Source organism: Rhyacophila brunnea, unplaced genomic scaffold (assembly GCF_057557595.1).
Source record: "Rhyacophila brunnea isolate RB1 unplaced genomic scaffold, BYU_Rbru_1.0 scaffold_9, whole genome shotgun sequence".
Lineage (NCBI taxonomy): Eukaryota > Metazoa > Arthropoda > Insecta > Trichoptera > Rhyacophilidae > Rhyacophila > Rhyacophila brunnea.
In genome coordinates this window covers 11,953,410-11,969,368 of record NW_028233361.1, presented here as the reverse complement: position 1 = coordinate 11,969,368, position 15,959 = coordinate 11,953,410, and the positions used below count along the sequence as shown (strand labels likewise).

The following is a 15,959-nucleotide window of genomic DNA, read 5'->3' as shown; positions in this document are numbered from 1 at the left end:
TATACAACCCGTTTTTTTATCCTTTTTATCCATCAATCCTTACGGCATCGTGATCAATCCTCACATTATGATCTAATCAGCGTAGCCACTACAAGGCTGTTTCACTCCGAAGTATCAATACATAGTATTCATACATGGCATATGTTTTAGTAATTTGAATAGAGATACCTACTACATATGAGTACACCTGGAATTATATTCAAAACATTCGTAATTAACTCAGTGAAATTAAGACACGCCGGTTCTGATATACAGTTATTATGCTGATACAAAATGATTATAAATAACAAAGTAAGTATATGTCATTCCATCTTGTAACATCTCAGCATATTTTTAGACTATACTTCATCTAATAAGCCATAGTATACACCTAAAATTACGTGAAAATATAACAGATAGTTGATAGAATTCATGATATTCCAAACAATTACCCGTGTAAAGGTAAATCATGCTCAAAATAGATTATTTAGTGATTCTCGTGTTTATTTCAGATTAATTATTATTTTACACATGAATAACATTGAACTATTATTTTCTCGTTTTATAAAGGCGTATACTTTACGTGTACCCTAATAATACTAATTACGTAATAATTTGGCCTACAACTTATTTCAACCCTGTACCCTGACAAACAGACAGTTTCTGGCGTACGTGTGTTATTACAACATTTTGTAAGAATTAATCGTTTAAAGTATCTATTATGATTATTTATATTTTATTTTCCATCATTTACGCTAAATAGAAAGCCATTGTAATAGCGTTATTTATGTAATTATACAATAATGAGTGCTTCCATAAAATATTATATAAAAATACACAATTTTAAATAAAAATAAAACCCAGAAAAGGTTGGATCTATTTAGATTCAAAGCATTTTAATACATTTATTTAGAATAAAGTAAACGAGATAAGTATTAATGATGTGGGTAGTCATCACTGTTGGAGCCATGGTGTGATGGATGAAGAGGCCGAGATTTGGTGGTTGCTCCGATGTATTTAAGAGCGAGTTTTATTTGCAGCGTAAACAGTCGGTACAAGAGTATGCTACAGTAGTTTTGTTACAATACTTATGATACTGTTTCTGAAGTCCGAATCTCGACAGAATGAGATGTTATGCGGAGCGCTATAGAGACTGAGATTCTAACAGACCGGGAACATATTATATTCAAATGACATGTCCAATGAATTATGATTTTGACGTATCCACAATCAAAATAATATCTTCAAAAGAATATTTAGGAAATAAATATTATAATTTAGTCTGCTACTATAATGGAGTTTGCGTCATCGGATGTAGCTGACTATATTGGGAAAATGAATATCGAGGATACAATAACTGCATCAAGCTATTTACTGAATTTGCCATAATTGGACTCTACAATATGCTGACACGGATTGAGTTGTTTATCCCCATAATGATATGACTATTATTTTATTATCTAGGATTGAACAAAATATTAATCCTCTTAGTCTGTAAATTACTTGAATTTATTTTGAAGCTGTTGTAAAATTCTATTTGTGCCTCTTGCAGTACGTAATTTTAATTAACTAACATCTTTGTTGACTACGTTAAATATCAAAAACATAGCAGATTTCAATAAGTTCAAACTATTAATTAGCTGAGTTCCGTTCGCTTCAGTAAATTGACTTCACTATTGATGTATTCAGATACATATTGTTGGATCTAAGCTTCGTGACTGAAAATTGCCTTCGGCTCTACGTTGCTACGGCGTACACAATAGTCAATTTACTGGCGTAGAGAGTCTACGACAAGCTTCGTTAGAAACTTACTATTATATTATTAACAAATTATTATTGTTTATATTATAATTGTTATTTTATATAATAATTAAAAACTATACTTACACACTATTTAAAGAAGCAGTTAAGTATTACTAATTAATTTGTATTTTTGGACATTTAATGAATTAAATGATAATAATTACAAGATAAAAAGAACTTCTTATATACCACGTTTTTAAATTTTCTGTTGAATCATATAATCTTGACAATTCTATGTATTAATAATTTAGGACAAATAAATCAATTGTCTACAAATCATTTTTTTGCTATTTTGCAACAAACAAACAAATATAGAATACTGAAATGTCATTTTGATTTCCATAGTAATGCACGTATATATTAATAATTTAGGACAAATAAAGCAATTATCTACAAATCATTTTTTTGCTATTTTGCAACAAATAAATATAGAATACTGAAATGTCATTTTGATTTCCATAGTAACGCACGTATATATTAATAATTTAGTTGCTAGGACCACCCCCTTAGCAACCAATAATAGTGGATTGGATTACGGATTTCTTTCGAAATAACTTTTCATACAAAACAGAATGAACTGAAAATGAATTCTATGCTATTTAAAGATGGCTAAAAGTATTTAAAAATGCATTGGCATCGTGTTCTGATATATTCTAAAAGTTTCAAATGTCTATATATACTTTTAACCATCTTTAAGCAGAATTGAATTCATTTTCAGTTAATTCTGTTTTGTATGAAAAGTTATTTCGGAAGAAATCCGTAATCCAATCCACTATTATTGGTTGCTAAGAGAGTGGTTCTAGCAACTAAATTATTAATATGTACGTGCGTTACTATGGAAATCAAAATGAAATGTCAAAATGAGATTTTAGTATTCTATATTTGTTTGTTCGTTTGTTTTTTATTTACTTCATATCAATTACAAGTTTGAGCATATTGAGCATAATAATTCAAAAAAAAATTTAAAAACGTTGTATATAAAAAGTTCTTTTTATTGAACATTTTATAATTTAGAAAAACACTAACTGAGAGAGTATATCACAACCAATAGAAAAAACTTCTTTTGAAAAAAGCAAGCCAACCGGTCGGGAATCGAACCGGCCATCTCCAACGGGTAAACGCCCCAAACTCGTCGCATTCAGCCATTATGCTACGGAAGACATACTAATGACGACAAATATTTAAGCTATTGGCTATTAAATACCTACCACTCAGCGCTCTTCAAAATCATGTTACTTCGGCAATCGATTTTTGTTTATTAAATCAAAGTAGGTAGTTATTTTACTATTACAACGATTACTAACCGACGTCTAGGAATTTCTCCAATATTTTTTAGGCAACTTCTTGTACTTGCTAATAATTTTTAATTAACTATTTCTTTTATTCAAACGAATAATTCACAAGATTTAAGAATATATCATTCTGATTATTGAACATTATATAATTTAGAAAAACACTAACTGAGAGAGTATATCACAACCAATAGAAAAAATTTCTTTTGAAAAAAGCAAGCCAACCGGTCGGGAATCAAACCCGGCATCTCCAACGGGTAAACGCCCCAAACTCGTCGCTTTATCTTGTAATTATTTGTATGCCAGTTTGGTTCTGCGGGCAATCTCGTCATACACACAATTACTGACAATTGACATGTTTTGTCCAAGATAGACATAGTTAATGATCTGCTCGTTTTAAGTGCCTTTGGTGAGGATTGCTTTTGGTTTTATCATAATTTAAATGTTTGAATAAAAAATATAAATTAATTGTGATCTCATTATGAATTAAGCTCGGAGCAGATAAAAAGCTGTTGCCTTCCATACTGGACCACCGCGTTGAGATTTTAATCTCATATTTTACAAATATATTTTATTTAGAAAGCGTTGTATTCATTATAACATGTAACATCATCTAGAAAACGAAACATAAATAACAAAATATAATAAATTACGTTGGTACATTAGTGTAAACATGATTAATTTCATACAGCGTGTTGACAAACCTTTTGCTAACAGTCGCCATATACCAATATTCGGCCGCAAAAGAGTCTAAACACCCAAATAAAGTCATATACGAATAAAAAGACGCGACATAAAAAAATACAATAGATTTGACAACAATGCATCGGGCTTACAAAAACTGAGTGGATTTCACATTTCGGGTTTCTAGTGGAAAAAAATATACAGATTTAAAAGAAAATTTTCTGATCCCAACATAAAACACTCGGATCATGAATACTTTTCACGAGGAATGTGTTCCGAAGTGAGAACTGTTTTATTAAATTCATTATAAATTAAATACGTAAGTCACCATTAATTTATACAGATGATAATATTAATATACTAAATTCTACAGATTTTTTATAAGTCGATAGCTATTTTGGTTATGATTTTAATTAAATTTAATAATGGTTTTGAAACCAAGTTTTGATAGTTGAAAAATCATAGCAATAAGTTAATCTTTATTCAATTCAATTCAATTCAATTTTTCAATTGAATTTATTTATTTTTTAACATATTGCGGACATTACAAATTATAAGTTTAAGACGTTCACAACATGACATTTAGAAACAAAGAAATATATAGAAACATAAAATAAGAGATAGATCAGTAGAAAAATTAGATAGGTACAAGGAATTACACCGAATGAGTTAAACAGACCCTATTTTAAGAATTTATAAAACAACGTCCACCTAAATTCATTTTCACGTAGGTGGAATATATCAACACCCGAAGCAATTGAATTGTTGAACATAGTTATCGCCCTCCCAATTGGCATTACTAGTGGCAGGTTGGTTCTGCACCTTGGGAGAATAAACAACTGATGGTCTCTATTTCTAAGATAGTTATCAAGGACACGCATGTTCTCATTTATACCTCGTATAAGTCAAAAAAAATATGTAGCGAAATAAATATTTCTTCTAAATTGCAGACTGCAGTATGTAAGCATGCCTAAGAGAAAGTCAGTTGGATAAAGCCACGGATAGTATCCATACAACCTCAAGTAAAGGAGTCACAAGAATTTTTTCTGTACCCTCTCCACCATAAGGCCATACTTCAACTGATGAGGTGCCCAAACAATAGACCCACACTCAAGTCTGCTTCGAACTAAAGAATTTAATAACGTTATAACACACTTAATACAATAATCGAATTCTACCATAGAAATTTAAGTTTAAAAAAAATATATAATACGTGCCTGCAACGCTAAATGCTTTGAGAAAAGATATTATTACGATAAGCACTAGTAAAAAATAATAATATAGTAATGACCAGTACGATTACTTTATATTAAAAATATTTAGATAAAAATGTAGATAGGTATATATATAGAGTTGGTTATCGGTTTTGTTTGTGGTCTAGATTGGGATGTAAGGAGAAAATGATTGAGAAACGCTGTCACACAAAAAGGCGTGTTGCGGAATCCACCCTTTATTATTCGTCACCGCATCTCCTTTTCTACTGGCAACCCCTAAAGCCTTCTGCGGTCTCACATGTCTCGTTTAATTATAAAGGATTTTAGCGCCACTGTACGCTATTAGAATGTTTGCGAAAAACAATCCTACAATTAATTAAATAATTAAATTCTCACTAGAGTAGGTTCATTTTTACCATAATTACAAATAAATTATTAAATAAATAACTTCTACAAATTACTGGTAGGTGGCAGTTTGTAGTTGATAGTAGGGTGATACATTTCAGCCGCTTTGGTAAGTATAATTCTGAATCGGAATTAAAACACAGTTCCTTTGCCATTTCTAATAATATTTCTATGTATTATCACACTTAGGAAATCCAATCCCGAGCCAAAATTCTGATCCCGGGATTTCGGGATTACAATTTGATAATCCCGGGATCCCGGGACTGGTCCCGGGATTGGCATTTTTTTTCCATTGTTAATATAAAAATTTTATATTTATAAAAAAATAACATTGATAAAATCGGTCAAAAATAAATCTAGTATAATTTATACTATTTAAGACATTTATTGTTAATATTGTATACGGTCAATCTTGGAAATACATAAGTTTAATGGAGTAAATAATATTGTAATATAAATATTAATGTGAATTTAATATGAGATTGCTATTTCTGATAGTAAATACTTAATGAATGGGTAAGCGAGATTTAAAATAGTAAAGCAAATCATGGTGTACTTATGGCCTCTCCGCTTCATAAATCTAATTAGTCAGCCAAATATGAAACTGCCGTAAAACGTATGAGATCGTGGTGGAATTACTTTGTTAATAGTGCTAAGCATTGTTTTTTTCCAATCTTTCTAATTTTTATTAATTTATGTGAAAAAATAAAATGAATTGGCAACTTACACATGGGTATAAATCAAACTTTATTCAAACTCAGTTTATTTCTAATGTAGTTATTTGTCATTAAAAGTATTTTTTCTGTTATATTTTCGTTTTTATTTTATTTTCCATAAAAATTGATATAAAAGATCAATCCCGAAAGTTTCGGGATTATGTTTATCAATCCCGAAATTCATAGGTATCAAAAATAGCTCGAGATCCCGGGATTGGAATCCCTATTCAAACTCTATTAATATATTAAAATTTTCAATAAAACCGTCAATCGATAAATAAATTATGTATTCTTCGTGCAACATTAAAGAAGGAGTGTGTAATTATCTATTTTCTTACTTTTACTTACTTTCTTTCCAATAAATATTACATTACATAATATATCGTCACCTCAATTAATACTACAACTAGATAACTTGATTTTCTCTGTTTTTGAGATAGCTATTGAATATTATTCTACATGTCCTTCTCTACAAAATGATAAAATAAGGTAAGTCAGAAGTTAATGGGAACTATCGATACTGTGACGGTAAATGGTTATAACTGCAGTTTCTTCATTTTTTAAATTTTCTTTCATAACATGTTCTAAATTGTACATTATATTTGATGTAGCAAAATATTAGAGCTGCAATTTTATTGGTCACAAAGAAACGTTAATAGATATCTGCATCTGACCAAATGTGAAAAAAGTTGATATGACAAAAATATATATCTGCTAAAACTTCAATCTTTTTAGAATAAATATTTTTTGAGGTTTCTGTTGGGATGCTTATTCCGCTTATTTTGATATAAAATACTTCAAAATGTCTTATAAACTAACTCTTGTCAGATTGATTTCAAAATTTTGTTTTTGCTCTCCTGTAAAATTGTAAAAACAATAGTTATAACTGGAATAGGACAACTGGACTCCGGACAATTGGACGCCGCACTGTCGTAGACACGTATACAGAACGTAGACGAGGTATTTTAATCAGTTTCTATCTACTACTTAGTAGTTTTAATTCATTTTACTCTTAACATAATGTATTCTTTATTGCGGATTGTGAATTACCATGCCTAAGGCTTCATATAAAATAAAAAACTCTTTTTTCGTTGGAACTTACACATATGCACGATTAAATCATTATTTACGTCTGCATATTTACATTTTCACCAACTATTATATCATAATATAATCATTTAAATATAAATAATATTTTTTTTAAAGTACCTATAAGTACTTAACGTCTATTTGTTTTCGAATTCGCGTTTGAAAATATTAGATTACTTTAAAACCATAAATTCATTACATATATAAAATAATATATATACAATATTTTTTCATACAATTGAACATTATTTAATTATTCCCAATTAGACAAGCGCAATTTTTCATTTTTATTTTAAATATTATTAATTATAGCCTAGATTTATGTTAATCAAGTAAAGTTTAAATTTTATTTTCCCAACAATGACCAAATCAGAGCAATCTAGTTGTAGAATTGAGGTGATGATATTATATATTTTGTGTTGGATCATTTTCGTAAGTGCGATACTCGAGAGATGTTATAAAATATTTTCTCAGAAGTGTTTTCAAAACTATGTATGTTCAATAATTATAATGTTAGATTCTTAAATCTTGTGAATTATTCGTTGAATAAAACAAAAGTTTCTTACAAATTATAGATGGCTTGATATAACACTCATCCGTCAGGTGAAACATATGAGTTCGAGTATCAGTGAGTCCAATTTTTTTTAGATTTTTTCTAATTGGTATGTTTAAAAATTCTTACGTATTTTTTACCATGTTTTTCTTAGCTCGTATTCTTGTTTTTCCGGTAGTTGTTTGTCCAGTACAAATCTTGCAATCAATTTTTAACTAACTTCCCAACTAGATAGACATTTCAAATTTTTATAATATATCAGAACACGATGCCAATGCATTCTTTTAATACTTTTAGCCATCTTTAAGTAGAATTGAATTAATTTTCAGTTAATTCTGTTTTGTATGAAAAGTTATTTCGGAAGAAATCCGTAATCCAATCCACTATTATTGGTTGCTAAGAGGGTGGTCCTAGCAACTAAATTATTAAAATATACGTGCATTACTATGGAAATCAAAATGACATTTCAGTATTCTATATTTTGTTTGTTTGTTGCAAAATAGCAAAAAAAATGATTTGTTGATAATTGCCTTATTTGTCCTAAATTATTAATACATAGAATAGTCATGTTTATATGATTCAACAGAAAATTTAAAAACGTGGTATATAAAAAGTTCTTTTTATCTTGTAATTATTATTAAAATACTACTTACCGAGCAATAATTTAATAATTCATGTACTTAATGTCAATTAAGTATTATTTACTAACAATATTATCAAAATCAATAATCGATATCAAGAACTAAAATTATCTATTTCAACATTAAATAAAAAGGGTTAATCATTCATAAATATATACTTTTAGAAAAAAAAGTCAGTGCATAGCATGGACATATTATTTTCATATTATAACTATGTACTTATATTAATGTATTGTTTCCTTTTTTTCCAGGGGCGTGAAATATGCGAAGATATTTGAATGAGTAAATTAAAATTTATCTGACATATCATAAATTCAAAAAATTTAAAATTATTTTTAGTGAAAAAATATTTTCCTATCAGAAGTGAAAAAAAAATATAAAAATAAAAATGTTGATTTTACACAATACCGTGAGCTTTTCATACTATATAAATATGTAATTATTGTGATAATTCAAATAGTTAGTGAAAGAAGTGACAAAATATGGAGGATATTGAGAACAATATTCTTTGGAGTTAATCTCTAACCAACTTCCCCTGAGCTATCCTACAATCATCACCCATGATGCTGCCAACTAATGTTATGTCCTTCGTGAAGAAGGTGAGTGATTGTTTAATCTTCTATTTTATTTGATCTGCTCAATTTGTGCTGTGTAATACTTATTTGCGCCAATACTGTTTGAAAATACGTTTGTGTGTTTTTCGTATTTTATCTGTTGACATCCTTTGTTATAATACTGAGGATTTAGGTGTTGCCAATAGTCGGGATCACAATTCTTTGTATATTATTTTCCTTCTCGCACCTATAGGATATAGATTTAATAACGGCTACCAAATTAGTCATCCAAAGAACTCATAAAAATACCAGGACTTCAAACCGTTATTTTTTTCGTTTCGGTTTTTGTTACGGTCCTTGTAAAAATATATAATATATCAGTTCAGTTTCCGTTTTCGTCATATAGAATCTCTTCTTTGTAAATTATTTTTTTTTTCTTTTGCTGTGATAGACCACCCTCCACGTAACCTTGCAATATGGATTTTTTGAATTATTTTGAATTATTTGAGGAAATCAGCCAATTAAGCACCTGGCATTTACTAATACACTAATACGCAGTGCGTATTACACGCACATTTTGTCACTATGTACAATAATTGCAAAGTTACGTGGAGGATATTATATACCTACTACATAATATGTGCTTATTTTTCAATGATAAATAATAATCATTAGAACTTTTGAAGTACCTATCAGAAAAATATGTAAAAGACGGATGTCATTTGACTGTATTATTATGATGTATTTTTAGATTTTTTTTTGTCAAATGATTCTTTTGCGGATAAAAAATACTTTTAAGACTTTTTAACTCATGCTATTTTTGAAAGAAGGGTAAATGATAGCATATAGACAACATTTTACAAATCAAAATGACACCTAAATCTCAAATATGAAAAAACTGACATATTATGTTTTTCTTGTAATCCACCCTTCAATTTATTTTCTACCATATCATTTAGAACATTATATGGTACTTGTATGATAGTCCAGCGCCACGCTCCGAAACCAATGGTTATACTTCCGTACGTATACGGCTGTTGTCATATATATTTTTTTAAATAATTATAATACTATAAATTATGAGAAATATGTCGAGATGCGTCACGATAACTGAGGTGGTGAGTAATATCATGTTAAGATATTATTATTTTTCGGTTCTGTTCCGGTTTGCCTTCCGACAAAAATAACGGTTTTCCGGTTTTCAGTTCAGTTCCAGTTCGAAACCTTGGTGAATACCACTTAACAATTAGATTGCTGATTATAAATTTCCCGATTTAAGCACAGTACATAATAATATAATAAAATATACTGTATTAAAATATACAAATCTGACTATATAACGAAAGTTATCACATGACGTTTTCCGGTGTAATAATATGTGTCCTCTATACATACTATTTCACTACCATGTCATTATGTTTGTTTATTCTATCATTAACAAACTATCACCACTATGATTACATAAGAGCATTCTAATATTAAATCAAATTAATAATATATTAAATAAGTAAAGTATGTTGTGAGAGAACAATAACTAGCAAAATCTTCAAATATTTACTTTCTATACACTTTCAGTAAAATATTTATCAAAATAGCTATTTTTGTAGTCTTTTATTCTACTTTGCATCTCAATATAATAATATACATTTATCTGCGAAGTTATTATAATATATAAGACTGAATGTAACTTTTATGAAAGAGATATTAATATAATACCTTCTACATATTATATTCTGACTCTATAAAGTGAATAGCCTTTTTCTCACTCATATACTCTCACATTTTTGTCAAAAGGATAGAAGGTTGTTTTTAATAATACTTCTCTAAAATATCATACATTATTTTAGTATTCAACACGTCTTGGAGAATTAAATTAAAACTCAATTTTGAGCTTTATAAATAATAATATAACACATAGTTTTTAGCAACGCCGTTATAATTTACTTGTTGTTTTTATTCAGTGGTTGGGTCATATATATTCCCATTCCACTCCTTATCTCCTCACCCACCTCCTAATCTCCAGTGTTATTGTTACCAGACAATCAATAAGCAATTACGGATCATGAGAGTCAGTGTTACAAAGAACATTGAGTTGCATCTCGATAGCGAGCGTGAGCGAGCTTCTATTAGCTTTCAGTCGTTGACTCAAGTGATTGACACAATAGATACAGACTCATTCAGAATCTATCATCATCATTCATACACCCTCACATATAATCCATAAACTGTGTCACAAAGTGCGTGAATGTACGAACCGGGTGACTCAAAACAACAATACCACGCGAGCGAAAGTTGAAACCAGACCACGGAGACATCATTCATCATCACAAAGGTCAGAGTCTGGCATTCTGTTCCATCGCCCCTATCCCTAGATCCGACCTCCTCATCTTCCCACAAAAGTAATACAGTTCACTTAAAAAGCTCAACCATTCAGTAATTTAGTTTACATGTCTGACTGAGAATTACTACATTTTGTTAAAATTAAGAATTTGTGAATTTTCAATATAATTAATAAATATAATATTTCAATGACTTACGATGTAATAATTAACAAACGAATAAATTATGTCATTGTTATTTGAATCGTTAATTTAAACCGTAAGGCAAAAGATAATTTATTATTCATGTTTTCAAGAAATTTTGTAAGGTAATAAATGATTTGATAAATGTATCTGTTCTAATTAGATTAAAACTACAAATTATTTCATTTTCAATGCAAACAAATTTGTTTGATTGTGGAAACTTTCTTAATTATAACGTTATTTTAATTTTTATTTTTCAAAAGCCTTAGATTTTTAATATTAATATTTATATTTTTGTTTATTTAAAAATCTATATTATTATTATTTTGTTACTATCTGTGGATTAGTATCTAACAATTTCTTTTCTGGCCATTTTCTCAAAGCTAGTAATTTCCTTAGTTAAAAGTCTTGAAGAGATTTCCTTTATCTGAAAGCCTTTTCAGCTTTATTCTTTGGCTTAATAAGTCTTCTCTTTGTCCTAATGACTTGGTCTGCGCTATTCAAACCAAAAAGGATAAAAAAAATGTTTTTGGTCTCACATAGAATTACAATAAAAATAATCATTACATTGTAACTATGCCAATACTAAGCTAGATTGATTAATGATTTTTCTTCTAAATTATTAATTTTTATTCCTTTAGGTTACCATATTATGGACGAATATTCATTGTTCTTGTCAGCACACTGCAGTCCTGTAGTATATTGAGCATGGCCCCCACAAAGAGGGGGCTGATAGGGCTCTAGCTTGGGGGCGATTTGACCAGATAAGTGATTTAAACACATCACAAATTCTCTCGAATAGTAAAAAAAATCGCCTATTTAGGACTATTTATCTTCAATATTATTATTATTTAAAATTATGTGGTTGTACGATACAATTTTTAATTGTGTATCGATACTCGACAACTCCATAATTCAAATAGATGAATTCAAATATACATAAAACACTAAATATACACATTAATTTTACCGCGTACACCATTTGGAAAACACTACTGTAGAGCATCACACTGCCTTTATCTTTAGCGATAGGTAGAGGGCCCGTTAAATGTCCTAGCCTGGGGGCCCGCTTCGGGATGTGGGGGCCATGATATTGAAAGAGTGAATTATGTGACATTCGTATCTGACTTTTGTTTATGAGCAGTAATGATCAGCCTCTATACCACTGTCTTGAGAAAAACAGTGTGTAATTTACTGTGGCAAAAAAAAGATATTTATACTCGTAGAAAATATTGTGACAAAAGCTCTGTCAGATACGAACTGCAATCAAATACAAAAACGGCTACTTATTATAATATGGTTCGGTATATCGATCGTCCAGTTCATTTGTCAGACAACTCCAAAAAATGAAATTCGAGTTAAATATGCAGTTTTCTGTAAAATTTTACTCTACCTGGTTTAGTACTCAGATATCTCCAAAATGCCACCAAAAAATGCTAATGCTCATAAACTTCTAAAGAATTAAATGAAATATTAATGTTGTCTGGTTCATTAGAAGAATATTTCTAAATGTACTATCTAAATATCTCTAAAAATACCTAATCTTTAAACACCTGATGATAAAATATATAAAATTAGGGCATAAATCAATAATATTTGATTTTTTGGTGACCATTAAAATATTGCTTTTGCCATTATCTTAAAACACTTTGAGATGTCTGACTAATGAACTGGATGATCGATATTATGCTCCATTCCATATTTAACTGCAGGCAATTGCAAGTTACCGCGGTTGTATACTTGTTTGCGGTCGTCTGATATACAAATTGAATGCACAATAGTGTATGTCAACAGATTAAAAAGACGTACTTTTCTATCATTAGCAAGATAAACGTTTGACAAAGACTCGTTACTTACCTACTTTATACTCATCAGTTTTTCTACATCATAGACCACAATAAGATCAGTAATCTAAAAAACTCGTGGTTTGCATTCAATTTAAAAATATGAGAGGATGAATAAAATACTACCTACCTCCAGATTTTTCATTAACACAAATCCTGGGAGTTTTAAATACTGTTATGGAAATCTCAGTCTTAAACGAGGCTAACCAGTAGCTAAGATCAAAGATATGGTCTTCAATCACAAAAGCTCTAAATAACACGTTTGGGAGATGATGGAGGAGGAGCGAAGAGTGGAGACTGAAGACTTGAAGAATGGAAATTGATAGACGATGTATGAATGGCAGTTGTGGTTTGATTGCGTGATTTATTTCCGGTTTGTAAGAACGGATTATATAGGTACACTAAAGTCAATAATATAAGATATAAAAACTAGTGAGATATGTAGCCTAAGGCTTGGCAATAATGAGTGACAGTTACACGATCAAGATAAAAGCCGAGTGAAATATTCATTCAATCGTGATAGCCTATTTATTGAATCCCTCACGATTAAATTATGCTGACACTGAGTATCCCATGCCTTTTCTGAAATGTATTTTAACGTAACAATATTACTGAGATAAAAGTTCTTTTTTGCAACTGGTAATTAAATTCATGTGATATTTATATGTTAAAAATATCTGAACTAAACAATCTTATTTTTCCACCGTCATCGTTCTCACTAACCAATACTGCTGACGACATCTATATATATAAAACAAAGTCGGGTTAGTTACACCATTTATAACTCAAGAACGGCTGGACCGATTTTTATAATCTTTGATTTGTTGGATTTGTCTCCGCCCCGAATAGTAGAATAACTATTAAAACATTGGATAAATCACGGAAAAAATAAATTATGAAGAAAATTCATTTTCTCATACATTTTGACATTTTGAACAATGAATCTCGCCATTCGAAAATAAAAGAAAATCACAAAAAAAATAAATCCGTATACAACGCCATGTCTGATACATGACAGAAACAATAAACAAGAAACAAACAAACAAAAGAAAGTATGAACATGTCGTTTTTGACTGTTGATTCAGTTCAGCCTCAGATAATACCGAAAGACGTTGTTGTAGAAAAATAACAATTTTGATTGTGATTTTCAAACTATAAGTTGCCTTCTCAAATGTTCACTTTGTGAGGTTATCAAATTTGTAAATGTGCACGTATCGATAATTGCTTTATTATGTAATTTTGAATTGTGTGATTAATTTTCCAGTGTTATATACAATGCCGCGAGCCAGAAGATCTAATCTATCTATCTATATAAAACAAAGTCGGGTTAATTAAACCATTTATTTTAATATAAAATATAAAAACGGCTGGACCTATTTTTATGATCTTTAATTTGTTGGATTTGTCTCCGCCCTGAATAGTAGAATAACTATTAAAACATCGGAAAAATTCACAGAAAAAGAAATTATAAAGAACATTCATTTTCTTATACATTTCGTATGAAACGGCTTTTTTGGTGATGTCTATTGATGATATAGAACTGATTGACTGATTTCGGTGATTTTTTTTTTGTTCGTCTCGGCCACGAGAAGCTTCCTCGCGCATTGTAAAAGTAAGAAAATCACAAAAAAATCCGTATACACCACCATCTCTGATACATGAGTATTGCAATTCAGTAAAGTACATCAAATACATCTGCAAATATGTCACCAAAGGCAGCGATATTGTGGTTTTTGGCCCAATACCAACGATGAAATCACACACTATCAAGTTTGTCAATATGTGAGCTGCAATGAAGCAATTTGGCGTATTTTATTATTCCCCATTCATGAACGTCATCCCACTGCTGTACATTTGGCGGTGCATCTGGAGAATGGTCAACGAGTTTATTTTAATGCATCGAATGTTGCTCAACGTGCTGTAACACCTCCAGCGACAACATTGACCAGTTTCTTTTCAATTTGTCAAAGCGATCCGTTTGCACGAACGTTGCTCTACTCTGAGATGCCACGTTATCACACTTGGAACGCTTCATCGAAGAAATTTCAATGTCGGAAGCAAGGCGATGCGGTTCCTGATCATCCGGATGTGCATTCTAATGATGCTCTTGGTCGCATTTACACAGTTCATCCGAAGAATGACGAATGCTTCTACTTGCGGTTGTTGATGGTAAATGTTCGTGGGCCGACATAATTTGAATCACTTTGAACTGTCAATGGTGTAGTGTGTCCAACATTTCGTGCTGCATGTCAACAGCTCAATTTGCTTGAAAACGATATTCATTGGGACATGAAAATCGCTGTAGCAATTGTTTCTGCATCTCCAAGTCAGATACGCACATTATTTGCTATCATTATTTCGACATGCTTCCCACCAAATCCATCTGAACTGTGGAACGAGTACAAGGATGACATGTCAGAAGACATTTTACATCGAATTTGTGTCAGTTCAGAGAATCCCTATCTCGAAGTGAATGAGGAGATACATAACCAGGCTTTGCTTTTGATCAAAGAGATGTGTTATCTCATGTGCGGCAGCTTATTAGTCAAGTTAGGAATGCCAACGCCACATCGTGGAATGAATGACGCTTTTAATCGAGAATTGGAACGTGAACGTGAATATGATCGAGATGCATTGAACCTATCGGTTCGATCGAATGTACC

General features: G+C 30.3%; 1 long non-coding RNA gene across 1 annotated transcript in view; it reads left to right on the top strand.

The window, feature by feature from the left end:
- The window catches only part of LOC147063268 (uncharacterized), a 174,468-nt gene extending 165,726 nt beyond the window's left edge, over positions 1–8,742 (top strand). Inside the window, exon 3 of the long non-coding RNA XR_015072111.1 lies at positions 8,628–8,742. This is a non-coding gene — a long non-coding RNA (uncharacterized LOC147063268). The remainder of the gene's footprint in view (positions 1–8,627) is intronic.
- The last annotated feature ends 7,217 nt before the right edge of the window (positions 8,743–15,959 follow it).